The following is a 16,335-nucleotide window of genomic DNA, read 5'->3' on the forward strand; positions in this document are numbered from 1 at the left end:
ACCGGAGAAACAGGAATCTAAAAGATATTTTAGTGCATGCTAAAACAGGGCCTTCAAAGCAACCAGTCATAGTCAGCTGCTCCCGCCCCAGATGCAAGACTTGTAGGCACCTGCAAACTGACTGCGTTGTAAAAAGCACAGCCAGTAATTAGGTCCACAAGATTAATTCAAGTTTTACGTGCACTTCATCCAACATTGTGTATATGTTGGAATGCTCAATGTGCCCCAAATATAGGCGAAACGAGCCAACCTATGAGCCTACGGCCTAATGGTCACCGGGCAGATACTCTTAGCAAATCCTACATAGCTGTAGCGCAGCATTTCAACCAACCAGGCCACAGTTTTGATGACCTTAAGTTATATATACTTCAGTCAAATTTTAAGTCTCCTAGGGACAGGAAATACCGAGAATCCTACTTAATTCACAAATTCAACTTCATGGAACCTGCTGGAATTAATGTGTCTAAGGGCAACTTGGAATCCTTGTGATATTCATCGGGAATGCAGCATTAGGCATTTTCGTGCATATACCTCATCCAAAGACTATGACCGTTCACTCTGCTCCGTACCTGGTCACCTATTTCTTTTTCCTTTTTTTTTCATTACTTAGCGTCTAGCTTAATACTCACCCTCATCCCTCCAACGTTTGCTTTTGGAATTCAATTTTATTTATTTATTTTCTCTCTTTTTTTTACTCCGCGTGGTCTTGTGCCCCGTACGTCACTCTAACTTTATCTTTTCGTTTTTGAGTGTCAGGACAGGCCTGTTCCAGGAATGTTGCCGTGGATGACACGTGCCATTTCAGTTGCCGGGTCATTGCTTTTTGTTTTGTGTGTGGGTTTATGTGGTTTCCGTCCCTGTTTTTTTCTCCTTTTTTTTTCTTTTTTTCTTGACCTGGTTAGTTTTCCCCCCGTCTCCATCTTTTCTTTTGACCTGAGGCTTGCAGATAGTTTCTGATAAGGACCCCACCCTCACCGCCTGGTCTGCTTCCGGCGGTTCTGAGATCCTTTCCCTAGACCCCGCGGCGGGTCAATAAGCACCCTCTCATCCTTTCTGTCCAAAAATTCCACGAATATCAACCACCAGCTGACTTCCGTGTGAACTACATCGCGGCTTAAACTAGACAACCTTCTTGGCCCCTCAATCTCTCCCCCGACACACTCCTAAACCAATCAGCTTGCTCAATTTCCCTTCCATCTTTCCCTCTCCTTTCACCTGGGGTCCTACCACTAAATAAACCGTGCCTGCCAGGCGAGAGATTGCCCTGAGGAAAGCAAGTTCTCTTTGCTGAAACGTAGGCCACAATCGTGCTTTTACCTTGTTCGAAGTTTTTCTTCTCTTGTATATATATATATATATATATTTATTTATTTATTATATATATTTATATATCTATATATTGAAACGGGGTTTATTGGCAAAGGTTGCTGTGTATGCGAAAGATAACGAGGGCACAGGCCGAGCACAGTCCGAGCACAGTCGATGCTTGGAGAAAGCAGAGCGAGAAAAAACCCCGTCGGTCCAGGCGATGGCGGTGGGGCTTCCATATTCGGCTTCTGCTACCGACGACAATAAAGTGGCGCACATCTCCCGCAGCGGATTGGTGACGGTCCTGATTCTTCCGGTGAACGTTGCCAATCTTCTGCATTACAATCACCCCCGGGCGAAAAGGGTAGCCATCCTGGCGACTCAAGCCGCTGAGGAAACAAGTGGATCGTAATAGGGTTTTAGACGTTCAACATGCACTGTTTCCCGACCACGGCGTCGGAGATCCTGGGAAGGTGTCAAGGGCTCGACAACGTAATTGACTGGGGAAGTCTGTTCGATGACGCTGTAAGGGCTTCGATAGTTTCAGAGGAATTTCCAGGAGAGACCAGGAGTCCGAGTGGGTACCCAGAGCCATACACGAGAATCTGGAACGAAGCTCGGACGGGATTGCCATCAATGTGAGATTTTTGACGGCCCTGTTTTTCCGAGCAAGTTGCCGGCATTCTTCTGCACGCTTGGCAGCCTCCGAGACCGGAGCACACTCAGATGTATCGGGACGATACGGCGAATGGTGTCCAACATACACGATGGCTCACGCCCGTATAAAAGGAAAAATGGCGAGAACCCAGTCGTGGCTTGAATGGCGGTGTTATAGGCGTACGTCACGTAGGGAAGCACCAGGTCCCAATTTGTATGATCGGACGCCACGTACTTAGACAACATATCTCCAAGGGTGCGGTTAAAGCGCTCTGTTAGACCATTTGTTTGCGGGTGGTAAGCTGTGGTCATGCGATGGGTGACATGACATTCTTTAAGAAGCGCCGAAATGCCGTCAGACAGGAAGACACGGCCCCGGTCACTGAGCAGTTCTTTAGGGGCACGGTGACGAAGTATAAATCGATTCAAGACAAACGACGCAACGTCACGTGCCGTGGCAGTTGGCAGAGCCGCGGTCTCTGCATACCGTGTTAAGTGGTCAATGGCCACTATAGCCCAGCGGTTTCCTGCGGCTGTGCAAGGTAATGGGCCGTAGAAGACAATTCCAACACGGTCAAAAGGCTTGGCCGGGCAAGGCAGCGGTTGCAAAGGACCGCTCAGATGGGGCACCGGCGCCTTTCTTCGTTGGCAGTCTTGGCAGGACCGAACGTATTTGAGCACAAAGCTGTACATCCCACGCCAAAAGTAACGAATGCGTAAACGTTGATAGGTTTTGAGCAGGCCGGCATGACCGCACGTGGGATCGGAATGAAAAGAGGCGCGCACACATCGGATCGCAAATGTTGAGGGATGACAAGTAACCATTTGCGGCCGTTCGCGTGGTAGTTGCGGCGATAAAGCAGCCCATCGCGTACCGCTAAGTGTGATGCTTGCCTACGCAGAGCTCGAGTCGTAGCGGCCGTGGAAGGATCGGATAGGCAGCTTATGAGTTAAGCGATCCAGGGATCCTTCCGTTGCTCGGCTGCCATATCAGTCAACGAAAGGGCCAGCAGGTCACCCGACGGTTTCGCAAGGTCAGAAGAAACTGGTGAACGGGACAGAGCGTCGGCATCAGAATACTTCTGAACGGACCTGTATATGACGCGTTTGTCATATTCTTGTAGGCGAAGCGCCCATCGCCCAAGACGACCTGCCGGATCCTTTAACGACGCCAACCAGCAAAGGGCGTGGTGGTCAGTGACCACATCAAATGGGCGGCCCTACAGATATGGTCGAAACTTAGCAAGCGCCCAGATGATGGCCAAGCACTCCTTTTCGGTTACCGAATAATTCGCTTCAGCTTTTGTCAACGTGCGGCTCGCATAGGCAACGACATAATCGTCAACACCAGGTCTTCGTTGGCAAAGCAGGGCCCCAAGGCCAACTCCACTGGCGTCAGTGTAAACTTCAGTAGGCGCTGTAGGATCGAAGTGGCGAAGTACAGGTGGAGAGGTCAGTAGACAACGCAGAGTCTCAAACGCGTGGTCGCAAGCTGGGGACCAGTCAGGTAAGTCGCTGGCACCACCAAGGAGTTTCGTCCATGGCGCAATGATAGAGGCAAAGTTGCGGATGAAACGTCATAAGTATGAACAAAGGCCTATGAAGCTCCGAAGAGATTTTATATTAGTGGGCTTCGAGAACTCGGCCACTGCACGGAGCTTCGCTGGCTCGGGTAGAACGCCGTCCTTGGTGACGACGTGGCCCAAGATGGTTAGCTTCCCCGCGGCGAAGTGGCACTTTTTTAGTTTCAGTTGGAGTCCAGCTCGAGAAAGACAGGTTAAAACGTGTTCTAGTCGCTGAAGGTGCGTCGGAAAATCGACAGAAAAAATGACAATGTCGTCTGGGTAGCACAAGCAAATTTGCCATTTGAGTCCCCTCAGAATATTGTCCATCATGCGTTCCAAGTTGCCGGGGCGTTACACAGCCCGAACGGCATAACATTGAATTCATATAATTCATCAGGGGTGACAAATACCGTCTTCGAGCGATCAGCGTAGGCCATAGGTACCTGCCAATATCCGGATCGCAAGTCAAGGGACGAAAAAAACTCTGCCCCCTGCAAGCTGTCCAGAGCGTCATATGCGTGGAAGCGGATAGACGTCTTTGCGCCTGATATTGTTGAGGTGACGGTAGTCCACGCAGAAGCGAATGGATCCATCCTTTTTTTGACGAGCACGACAGAAGATGCCCACGGGCTGCTTGAGGGTCGAAAAACTCCACGCTGAAGCATGTCGTCCACATGCTGCTCGATGGTGCGGCGCTCAGCTGGGGAAACGCGATAAGGCCGCTGCCGGAGGGGGCATGGGTACCAGTGTCGATGGTGTGCTCTACTGTAGATGTGCGGCCATGCGTGCTTTGGGACAAGTCGAATGACGATTGAAATCGTTGAAGTAGCGCCAAAAGTTGGGCTTGCTGGGTAGGGTCTAGACCGGCGTCAAGAGAGGCAAGAAAAACATCAGTCGAAGGCTCCGCACCAGGCGGACATGGGTCAAGTCCGGCAACCTGAACCTGAGAAGTGCGGTCCGGAATGGCTATCACACGACCAGGATCTATGTATTCCAAGCTGCCACGTGTTTCACCCTCCAGAAGGGCGCATGGCGCAGAATACACGTTAGTGACAAACATGTTACCCGTTCCGGCGCTGAGAGTAAGGAGGGCAGACGGCAGGGGAAAACATTTGCGGCGGAGAAAAACGTCAGAGGGCGTAAAAAGCGCCGTGGCGTCAGTCGTGGATGCGCAGCGCACGGGCACATAAGCAGAAGAATAGGGCGGGACGTCGGTGTCGGTTGCCATGACACGTTTGGTTGTGGGGGCACTTTTGCTGTCATCAAATAGTGCGTCACAGAAAGAAAACTCCACTTCTGCGCGCGCACAGTCGATCACTGCGTTATGACGCGCAAGGAAGTGCCACCCTAATATGACGTCGTGGGAACACGCCGGTAGCACAATGAGTTCAATGAAGTACAGCACGTCCTGAATAACGCATCTAGCCGTGCAAACGGCCTTTGGTTCAATATTGTGCGCGCTTGCGGTTCGGAGCGACCGTCCTTGAAGAGGCGTCGTGACTTTGTGCAATAACGGCATACATCGGCTTTCATGACGGAAACAGCAGCTCCTGTGTCTACCAGGGCGACAGTGCGAAAACCTTCTATGGTAACGTCAATAACATTGGTAGGGGACGGAGGAGGGTGAGGCCTTGTACTTTTCGACGTCAGCGCAGTTCTTGCCTCGGGAACTGCGGCGACCAGTTTTCCGTGTCTTCGTGACCAGGACGACGTCGCATCGGAGAAAGCGAGCGACGGCGCGGGGAAGATGAACGACGGTCAGTAAATGTGGCGTGATCCGAAGAGCGAGGTTCAGTCATTGAGCGAAGTGGCGCCTGGGCTTGAGCCGACGGCGGAAAACCGGCGTGTGTAGCGTCCCATAATGACGGCGGACGGCGGCGGCAGTAGCGTGCGACGTGCCCAGGTACTCCAGAAGCAAAGCAAATAGGACGATTATCCGGAGTACGCCACGGACCACCGGCCTGGGGATTAAACCGTGGAGGCGGAGGCACAGTTGGGATAGCTGGAGATTGCACTGGAAACGTCGGCTGGTACGTCAGGGTTGACTGCGGCAATGGTCTCGCGGCGATGTTTGCGTGTGTGACTGGCGTGGCAATCGGCACGTATTGCGGAAAAGGCGGAAGTGCTTCGGCAATTTCATCTCGGATCACATGCTCGAGAGAAGGTCCTAGCGTCGACACAGGCCGAAAACCCCACAACATCCAATCTTGTTCGGGGCATTCGTCCATGCAGCAGAACTGCTGGGGCAACCCCAGTGGTAGCCTGTGGAGTAAAGCGGTATATAGCGAGGTAGTCCGTGACTGCTTCTCGGATAGGTCGCCTTTCGGGAAGTGAAACTTGGATGAAGTTCTTCAGAGTTCGATTGAACCTCTCGACTTGCCCATTCGCCTGGGGGTAGTATACAGACGAATGCGACAGCTTGATGGCTCGGTTTTGAAGAAAGGTTATAAATTCCCGTGAAGTGAACTGCGGCCCATTGTCGCGAACAATCTCCTCCGGGTGTCCTTCACGAGCAAAAACACTGGTTAAGAAGGCTTTGACGGTGCTTGTGGCAACTTCGCTGCAAAAACATATCTCTGGCCATTTCGAATGGTAATCGACCAGCGTTATAGCAAATCGGCTATTGTGAGGTGTATGTTCCAATGGGCCAACAATGTCTAGGCCCAGTTTCTGCCACGGCCTTTCAGGCCAGTCAACAGGCTGCAATGGCGCTGGCGATGTTTTGGCAGGCTTATCTGCCTCCAGGCAGATGTGACAGTTTTTCACAGCAGATTCAGCTTGCTTGTCCATTCGTGGCCACCAGAATAGCTCACGAAGTCGCGCCTTTATGCGCGTGATGCCCGGATGTGTCCCGTGGGCGACGGCGATGAACTGAGCCGTGAGCGAGGACGGAACAACGAGTCGCTCTGCGCGCAGTAGAAGGTAATCAACAACAGAAAGTTCTTCGCGCACAGAGTAAAAAGGTTCTGCCTCCTCTGGTACGGATTTTTGTGGTGGCCAAGAACCGAGCACGAACGACTTGACCATTTGCAGGCAGCCATCGTTGAGGATGGCTTGCTTGAATTCTTCCTTCGTCACGCAAGCCGGCTCGACCAACGACACAATTTCTTCTTCCTTGTCCAGCTCTGCCTCCGTCGTGGGAGCTGGCAGCCGAGAAAGAGCATCTGCAACTGTGTTGGTAGACCCCTTACGGCACTCGACAGTGAAATTGTAAAATAAGAGTCGTGCACTCCAGCGTGCAATTCGGAGTGGCCTTCTTCACGTCCTTGCGACGAGAGCAACGATACCAACGCCTGATGGTCCGTTCGAATCTTGAAATGGCGACCCCAAAGGTAAGTGTGTCATCGTTCGCACGCCCAAATGCATGCCAATGCTTCGCGTTCGGCGACCGAGTACTTTCTTTCCGCTGATGACAAGGTACGAGACGCGAAAGCAACTGTGCGGAGCTCGTGGCCATTTTTGCTGCTGCAGGACGGCTCCCAGCCCACGGTCGGAAGCGTCGGTCGACACGATTACTGGAAGTGTGGGATCGAACATGTGTAGAACTGTACTTGAAGATAGCATTTTCTTTACCCTCCGAAAACTGCTGTCTGCTTCGGCTGACCATATGAATGGCTCATTCTTGCGAAGCAGGACGCGCACAGGCACGACCACCTGGGCCAAGCGAGGAACGAACTTGGAATAGTATTCTACCAGACCCAGGAATGAACGGAGGACGGCAACGTCTGTTGGCACTGGAGTGTTAACTACCGAGTCAACTTTCTCTGGAAGCGGCGAGATGCCTTGCGCCGTGACCTTATGACCTAGGAAAGAAAGTTCTGGAACGTCGAAGAGGCATTTGTCGTTCAATTTCAGGCCTGCGTCCTTGACTTTCTGCAAGACCGTTGTTAGGTTGGAAAGATGTTCTTCTGCAGTTTTGCCAAAGACTATCACATCATCAATGCAGATGTGACCAGGGCAGCCATCAAGAATTATGGCCATCATCTTCTGAAATGCCACTGGCGCAGAAGCTAAGCCAAAAGAAACTCTTTTGAACCGAAAAAGCCCTTCATGTGTGATGAAGGCTGTCAGGTCCCTGCTGTACGGGTGCAAAAGAACCTGGTGGTAGGCTGAAGCCAAGTCAAGTTTTGAGAAGTGTGTCGCCCCTACTAAAGCATGAAGAAGTTGCTCTGTATGAGGCAACAAGAAGCTGTCTGGTACAATAGCCTTGTTAGGCTCCCGAAGGTCAACACAAATCCTGATGCTGCCATCTTTCTGGTCAACGACAACAATGGGCGAAACCCATTCAGAAGCATCGATACGTTCGATGATGTCAAGGCTCAACAACCTGTGAAGTTCATTCGAGACTGCTTCCCGAAGTGAATATGGAAGACGGCGAAGCTTCGAAGATACCGGTTGCACGCCTTGCCGAATCTTGACACGATGTGTGAACGGCTTAGCAAGGCCCAACTCAGGACTGAAAAGTGAACCGAAGTCGTGTGCCAAGGCTGGCGGAAGGTTTGCTTGCCTGGGTCGCTCTACTGACTGCGTTGGAATGTGACAAGTTGTCGGGTCATTGACACGCGGTGACGGGGCAACGGACGTGTGCAGGCACTCGAGAGTGAAGCCCTGAATTCGAAGATTTAAGGCCTTAATGCCGTCAAGGCCGATCAGACAGGTTCCTTGGCGAACGATGTAGAAAAGAAGTGGTGCAGAGCGCCCTTTAAAGTGAACGTCTGCCTGGAAACAGCTTAGGACGGAAATTGGACGCTTGGAATAGTCAAGCAAGGTGACGTGCGGAGCTGGGAGAAGCCAACCGCTTTGAAAATGTCGGCGAAATTCTTGCTCCGACAAAATTGAAACAGACGACCCCGAGTCAACAAGGAACGCCGACTTGACATCCGCTACGTGCACTTGTATGTAAATTGCGCTGCGAGCGGGATGCCGCACACTGAATACATGCTCAGAACTTTCATCTGACAAAGCATTGTCACCACATCCAACTTCACGAACCCTGCCTTGCAGCTGTCGCTTGCGGTTGCATACATTCTGAAAGTGGCCCTTGATACCGCAAAACAAACACTTCTTTCCTTTCGCTGGGCACTGCGACGCTGATGCGCGGTGATTCCGCGAGCCGCAACGGAAACAGTGCGGTGAAACGGACCCGCTATCTCTGTCACGCCTAGGGGGGCGGGGCCCCTGCGGCGCATGTGGACCGCTCGCGCTTGGAAAGCTCTACTAGAAATGCTCTCGTGGCTGTGAATTGAATTTGCGCGAAGAATGCGAATACTGGGGACGATGCTTGACAGAAACAGCTCGACCGAAGCAGAAAATTCCTTCAGCTCTTCAGCTGCTTGCTCAAACTGAAGGCCGATTCGCTTTGTACTCTCTAACAAAAGGAAGGAACCCTCGAGCAGCAACCGTTCACGTACGCGGTTGGAAGCAACGCCGGCAACAAATCGGTCTCGTAGAGCATCATCTTGTGAAGCGAACGAACAATGCGAAACGAGCTACCGCAAAGCAGCAACAAAGTCATGAACGGACTCGCCTGCGTGCTGGCTGCGGCGGTGGAAACGATGACGCTCGACGACGACGTTGCACGACGTCGAAAACTGCTGTCGTAAGGCGATGAGTGCAGACTCGTACTCGTCAGTAACGGGTGCGGGAGGCTTCTCTTGTACTGCCGGTGCTGCGGCGCTTGCTGGTGCTGGTGCTGCGGCGCTTGACCTTGCAGGTAAAGTCCGGTAAATACGCTGCCCTTCCGCCCCCAAACAATGCAGAAGAATTGCCTTGCGTCGCTCTGGAGGGAACTCAGCTGCTCCGGACGCTAGAAGGTAGACTGTGAAAGTCTGCTCCCACTCCTCCCAGGGAATTGACGGACGGCCGGGCGCCGGGAGGAATAGCGGCGGCGGAGCAAGGCCGGAGAAACTCATGGCGGGGCAGATCCGGACGGCATTCGATGCTGAAGTTAGCCTGAGGTGTCGTTATCCCATCCTCGTCCCCAAAGTGGTGTTTGGGAAGGACGTAAGCACCAGCAGCACCACCGTACGAAAGCCGTTTATTCTAGACAACACATCAAATATATACATAAAGAACAGACGCGCCCCCTGGAGGTGAAAGAACATAAAAGTAAACCGAAACTGAATATAACAGGAACGTCATGGTTCTTTTATTATCGTGTTGGTTTCTTTTATAAATGCATCACTCCAGTTGCACTTTGCGCGTTTTTGGGTGTCTCTTTTTAGCATTATATGTGATTACTGCTTAGAACTTGCTGCTTTTTTTTCTTTCTCTACCCCCCTTCCCCCAGGAATGGGCGGTGTAGGTATTTGTAATAAATAAATAAACTTGTTACTGCAGCATCATTGTTTTTGACCGCGCGCTGAAAGCACAGCACAGATGGTGTAACAGGAGCTGCCGCAGACGCTTCAGCGTTTGATATTTAGTTTCGGTATTTTCAATATTACCTGCAACCTTCGTAAACGCCATCGGATCTTTCCTTGTAAAAACAGCAAACAAAATTATAATTTACTCGCATTATTCGCACTTAACCTGACACAATTGCCAAGTGGCAATGAGAAAACGCTATGATCGGTTGCGTCTACAGAGCTCTGCTTGGCCTTTAATAAATATTCGTGGAGTGTGCTTGCACAATTTTTTGAGCATGGATGGAAGTTTAGCATCCTTTATAGAACATGAGGTGCCAACAAACGTTCGCGCACTGCGGTTCGCTGGTGACGCCATTTGGTTGCAGGCACAATCCCCGATGCTCAGCATGTCATTGTTGGCCTCCCTGATGCGGCAAAACACTGTGTGACTGGCGTTATAAACTGCTTTGCCTTTGTCAAAGCACCTTCGTGTCTGATCGGCAAGAAACAATATGGTTTGAAGAGACACAAAGGGCCCGGATCGGTTTTTTCCGCCAGACGCGCGCGCCTACGCGACACCACGATCATCGTCCCGTCCTCCATTTCGGACATCCCGTCGCGCCTCCTATATTCGTTGGAAAGGGCGAATACATGTGCTACAAACTTTCGGACCGTTCTGCTCATCACAAACTCTCCACAGCAACAAAAAAAGGAAAGAAGTTGCCGTACCACGGACGGAAAACTGTTTTCTAAAGAGCAAAGCAATAGCCTCATCCACAAAAAAAAGGACAGGGTAGGGGGCCGTTCAAAAACACTTTTCGTACGAAATACACGAATTAATGAATGGTGCTGGGAATATCTCAACGCACGAAATACAAAGTTAAAGAACAACAAATACAAAACGGAGGCCGTCGGTGACACATCACTACCAGTGATACATCACCACCGCGCAGCTACGCCGCCTTGGGCGCTGCCCCTGCGGTGGCTTCGACTGCAGCTTCTTCGAGCCCGCAGTACAACTTACGCTAGGATTGACTGTGCCCTAGTGATGCCGGTAACGCAACCATCCATAATGTCTCTAAAAAATGTTTAAATGCCACAAAACTGACCGACAAACGTGTCCGATATGAGATGCATACCTCCACTCTTAAACAGTACCTGAATTCCTCCATTGTGCCCAAAGGTATTGCAATAGAAATAAAACCAGCCACATCTGAGTTGTCATCTGCGAATAAGGAAAAGTGGGACAGTGTGCTCAAATCCGCTTCATTGGACTTGAAACGCATAATTATCGATAACTACCCGACAAATTTTGAACTTTTGGTAAGGAACAACAAATATCTCTTTCCCCATCTCAGCAAACATGAGATCGAGTCATTGGCCTAGCACGAGTTAAAGGTTCGAGATAAGCTGTCTTATGTCAAGGCCAAAAACTTCTCGCGTCATAATGTTATCACTAAACCAGACGGGCCCCCTGCTCGCACCTTACCAGTCACACCGCAAGAAGATGTTGAGAGTAGTAACATAGCCAACGCCGATTTGAGCATTTTTTGTGGGGGTATGAGTTTTTGCACAACAACAGGAGGTTTTTCCGAATTCCTGCTTTTTAATGATCTGGAGAATTTTGCCCGTACCATGAGGTTAAAGGAATACTTACATGTCCGCGAAACATGTAGTGACACTGCAAAATTGCTTTTAAGCCCTCAACAATGGACACCACCACCCCTCCCCCTAGCGGAATGAGTGCTTAGATATGTATATCAAAGCTGTGCAACCAGACATCATCTAATGTAACAAAAAGCAGTCTACCTTCCGCCATAACCTCTCCATGAGTGAAAAAAACAATAGAAACCCTCTCTCACCGCACTGATATTGTAATTAAACCAGATGACAAAAGTGGTGAACTAAAAAAAGTGGTGAATTAACCAGCTTGACTACGTTAAAGAAGCACAGAGGCAGCTATCAGACTCGACTTTCTACAAACCACTCGAAAATGATCCTACAGCCGACTATAAGGAAACCGTTACAGAACATCTCACTCAAATGGTGAAGGATGGAGTAATGGAAGAAAGAACCGCCCATTAACTTGTTCCGCTTAATCCTGTAGCCGGCAGGTTTTACTTGCTGCTAAAAATCTACAAAAAAGACAATCCCGGCCGCCCAATCTTCGCGGGGATAGGCACCGTCACGGATGACCTTTCGCGGTACGTGTACTCGATAATTAGCATCATACCGCCTAGTTTTCCATCCTACGTAAAGATACTAACCACTTCCTTTCGGACGTTTTAGATTTGAATATTCCCAGCAATTCTCTTCTGTTTAAAGTGAATTTTGCGTAACTCTACACAAATATTCCGCATGACGACGGAATCCGAGCAGTTTTTCACGCTAAGAGGGAAGCAACCTTTGACAAACTTGTTGATGGCTCTACACTAAGCACTCTTCTTCGGCTAATTCTAGAGCTTAACAATTTTCATTTCAATGGAAACAACTATGTCCAAATAAGTGGCACATCTATGGGAACACGCGTAGGGCCAAACAATGCCAGTATATATATGGGCGTCCTAGAGGGAGAACTTCTTAATAGCCAGAGCCTAAAGCCACTCTATTATAAGCGTTTCATTGATGATATATGCCTGATTTGGACCCACGGGCAGACGAACCTGCTAACTTTCATAGACGCGTTCAACTGTGCGCATCCCTCCTTTTCTTTTTCGAACCAATACTCCCCGTCTACCGCTATTTTCCTGACGTAAACGTCACCACCTCAGAGGGCAAATTGATCACTAAACTGTACCGAAAACCGACCGACAAGCAACAGTACCAAAATTTTCAAAGCCGTCACTTCAAACATTGCAAAACCGGAATTCCCTATAGCCAAGCTCATCGTTTTCGTCGAAGATGCTCAAAGAAACAGGACTTCAATGATAATTGTAAGGAGCTACGGAGTGCACTTTTGAAACAAAAATATCCCGTTGAAGTAATTGACAACGCTATAGGCAGAGCACGAAACGTGAATCGCTCAGACCTTCTCAGAAGCACCAAAATCTCCCACCACACCCCGCAAGCGAACTTGGTCTTAACAAATTCCGGATCTGTTCCCAAAGATTCCTCTGTAATAAAAAAAGCACTATAACATTCTTACCCAAAGAGAGCGCATAAAACATATTTTTCCCGAGCACCCACGGGTTGTGTGCAGGAGAAACAAAAACATTAGGGATGTCCTGACCTCATCCAAAATAATGACTCAAATGGCCGGCAGATGCAGTCCTTGCGAGAAGCGTCGAAGACAAATATGCACGCACATGTCCACAACGGGTACCACGGTCCGTTCAGCCTCTGACTGTTGTCTAAATATAGGAGGAAACCTGAGCTGTGATAGTTCCAACCTGTTATATTTGCTCGAGTGTATGGTTTGCCAGCTACAATACATCTGGCAAACGCGAAAGTCATTCAGAACTAGGTTTAATTATCAGAAGTAACATTAGAAAACTCTGCCATGTCTCCCGTTGTCAAAACACGCTAACCTTCCTGGGCACTCTTTTGAACACCTCAGAGCCACAATATTAGAATCAGGGTTTCGCTCTTACATGATCAACAAATCCGCGAATCGTACCTCATTTACAATTTCAAATTTGTCTCCGCAAGCATTAATGAGAGTTATGGAAAATAATCGTCCTTGGTGGGCACTTAAGCCACTTTTAGCTGTTTTCTTTCTTTCCTTGTTTTCCCTTTCATTCGCCTTACCGAACACTGTGGGCCAATAAACGTTTCCCCCCATCCTTGTCACGCTCCTTTTTTTCGTGAATATCCTGGACCAGGACGAATTTTTCTTCAACTGCGAAGTTTCCGAGAAAGCTGTATAGCTTTCCTTTGTAGCCGTATGGCTGCATTTAGGTGGATGTCAAACTTTCCTTTACATATATGTATAATATAAGAGGGTTTTCAGGCTTTATTCTTCCGCCGCACCAGCAGCAGCCGTAGTACCGGAGCACCAAGTCGAGATGGAAGCCAACGAGACAATATTTCTGCGCCTCAGCGATGGCGATGGGACATCCACGAGGTGGTGCCTCTTCCCTGTGTGGCTTCTGTGTCACATACCCACGAATTGCGAATGACTAGTGCTGTCTACGCTCTTACATTATTTAAACGAGTGTGGTGTTGGCGACGGTCTGCCTTACAATATATATATATATATATATATATATATATATATATATATATATATATATATATATATACAGAAAGAAATGCGGGCAGTGTACAACGCCAAAGAGGGCATAGGGAAATGGTTGGACTATATTTTTTCTACCGTTAGTGAACTTATCTATATTTTTTTTCATGTTATTTGAAGCGAGAAAGAAAGAAAGAAAGAAAAACACGCGCCCAGAGTGGGGACCGAACCCACGCCTTTTGATTAGATCTCAAATGCCTTACCAATTCGGCTACCTGGGCGACTGTGTTCTGCTGCACTTTCTGGGGTATTTATATTTACTACAACTGTATCTGACGCTTGAGGGTGGTAGCCAGCGCCACTCAGACTACACAGGGAGAAGGGGACCTTTATATATATATATATATATATATATATATATATATATATATATATATATATATATATATATATATATATATAGGTAGCATAAGAGGGTTTCCCGCCAGTTGACCGCTCATGGCAGGCTGTAGACGTTCGGTTACCGCCCCGGGGGTTGAAAAAGAAGGTCCCCTTCTCCTCGTGTAGTCTGAGTGGCGCTTGCTACCACCCCCAAGCGTCAGATACAGTTGTAGTAAAATATAAATACCCCAGAAAGTGAAGCAGAACACAGTCGCCCAGATAGCCGAATTGGTAAGGCATTCGAGATCTAATCGAAAGGCGTGGGTTCGGTCCCCACTCTGGGCGCGTGTTTTTCTTTCTTTCTTTCTCACGTAATTAATAAAAATTAATAATAATGTAACGTAACTAACGGTAATAAATAGTCTAACCACTCCCCTATGCCTTCTTTGGCGTTGTAGACTGCCAGCATTTCTTTCTGTATTTCCTAACGAGCCCCTCATTTCCAAACCCTATTATCGTGCGAAAGCTTAGCGAGGGCCTCGGTTCTGGCAGCCGTGATGCCAAGGTAGCATAAGAGGGTTTCCCGCCAGTTGACCGCTCATGGCAGGCTGTAGACGTTCGCGTCACGCCCCGGGGGTTGAAAAAGAAGGTCCCATTCTCCCCGTGTAGTCTGAGTGGCGCTGGCTACCACCCTCAAGCGTCAGATACAGTTGTAGTAAAATATAAATACCCCAGAAAGTGAAGCAGAACACAGCCGCCCAGATAGCCGAATTGGTAAGGCATTCGAGATTTAATCGAAAGGCGTGGGTTCGGTCCCCACTCTGGGCGCGTGTTTTTCTTTCTTTCTTTCTCACGTAATTAATAAAAATTAAGTGTAATGTAACGTCATTAACGGTAATAAATAGTCTAACCACTCCCCTATGCCTTCTTTGGCGTTGTAGACTGCCGGCATTTCTTTCTGTATTTACTAACGAGCCCCTCTTTTCCAAACTCTAAATATATATATATATATATATATATATAAATATTTATATATTAGTACACTACGCATGCAATCCTATACTACGCATATATATACTAAGCCCACCAACTCGCCAAAGAAATAGAATACCCGACAGAGAATTCAGAGCCACGCGCCATCACTAGCTATAGTGATATTGTCACGAAGACAAGGACGATGCAGTTGTGTTGAATGAGAAACACGTTTATTGGAGCGAACTTGTGCTCCCCTAACAACTCAAAAGAATACAGAGGCGGCGAAGCAGCGGTCAACAAAGTGACTTGCACAGGCGAGTGTCGTCGAATCGAATGCCCCGGCGTCCGCACTGCAGGCTTTTTATCATTGGCGCGCGTGGTTCTCGAAACGTCGATTCGCATCGAGAACATAGTAGATCCAAGAAGATTATTCTGGGCTCTTCACGTTAGATCGGAATGCTCTCCCTATCACAACAGATAACACATGCGGCACAGAAATAAAGAATGGAACACGCGCTTCCCTTGGCGCAGAGATAACACAGACCGGCGCAGCCGGGCGGTAAAAGCAAAACACAAATAAACAAACCCAATGTATGGTTCGCGGCAATATAATGGAATACGATAAAGAAAAACGAAAGCGGTTCCCTGACCCACACAACTCACTGAACAGAGACCAACAATCGACATACCGACAGATACAGGCTAGGTCCTTCGCACACCCTCTCCTTAAAAATAAGATGTTTCCTGAACGCTACAGCCGAAATTGCCCCTTTGGTAAAAAAGAACTGGGCACGCTCGGTCACATAATCGGAGAATGTGATTTCATCAAAAACACCCCTCCATCCGTAAACCATGCCCCCATTACCCCCTCCCGCATCGAGCGATGAGAGACGTTGCTCATCAGTCCCACTCTCGAAGACCAAGTCAA

General features: G+C 48.9%; 1 non-coding gene and 1 pseudogene across 1 annotated transcript; one reads left to right on the plus strand and one right to left on the minus strand.

Annotated features, from left to right (window-relative positions):
- Positions 1-2,915: 2,915 nt before the first annotated feature.
- LOC144163879 (uncharacterized) lies at positions 2,916-9,442 on the minus strand (annotated as a pseudogene).
- Positions 9,443-15,188: 5,746 nt separating this feature from the next.
- Trnak-uuu (transfer RNA lysine (anticodon UUU)) lies at positions 15,189-15,260 on the plus strand. The gene has a single exon. It is a non-coding gene; the product is annotated as a tRNA-Lys (tRNA).
- Positions 15,261-16,335: the final 1,075 nt, after the last annotated feature.

Source organism: Haemaphysalis longicornis, unplaced genomic scaffold (assembly GCF_048455015.1).
Source record: "Haemaphysalis longicornis isolate Haplotype H1 unplaced genomic scaffold, Haemaphysalis longicornis Haplotype H1 scaffold_13, whole genome shotgun sequence".
Classification (NCBI taxonomy): Eukaryota; Metazoa; Arthropoda; class Arachnida; order Ixodida; family Ixodidae; genus Haemaphysalis; species Haemaphysalis longicornis.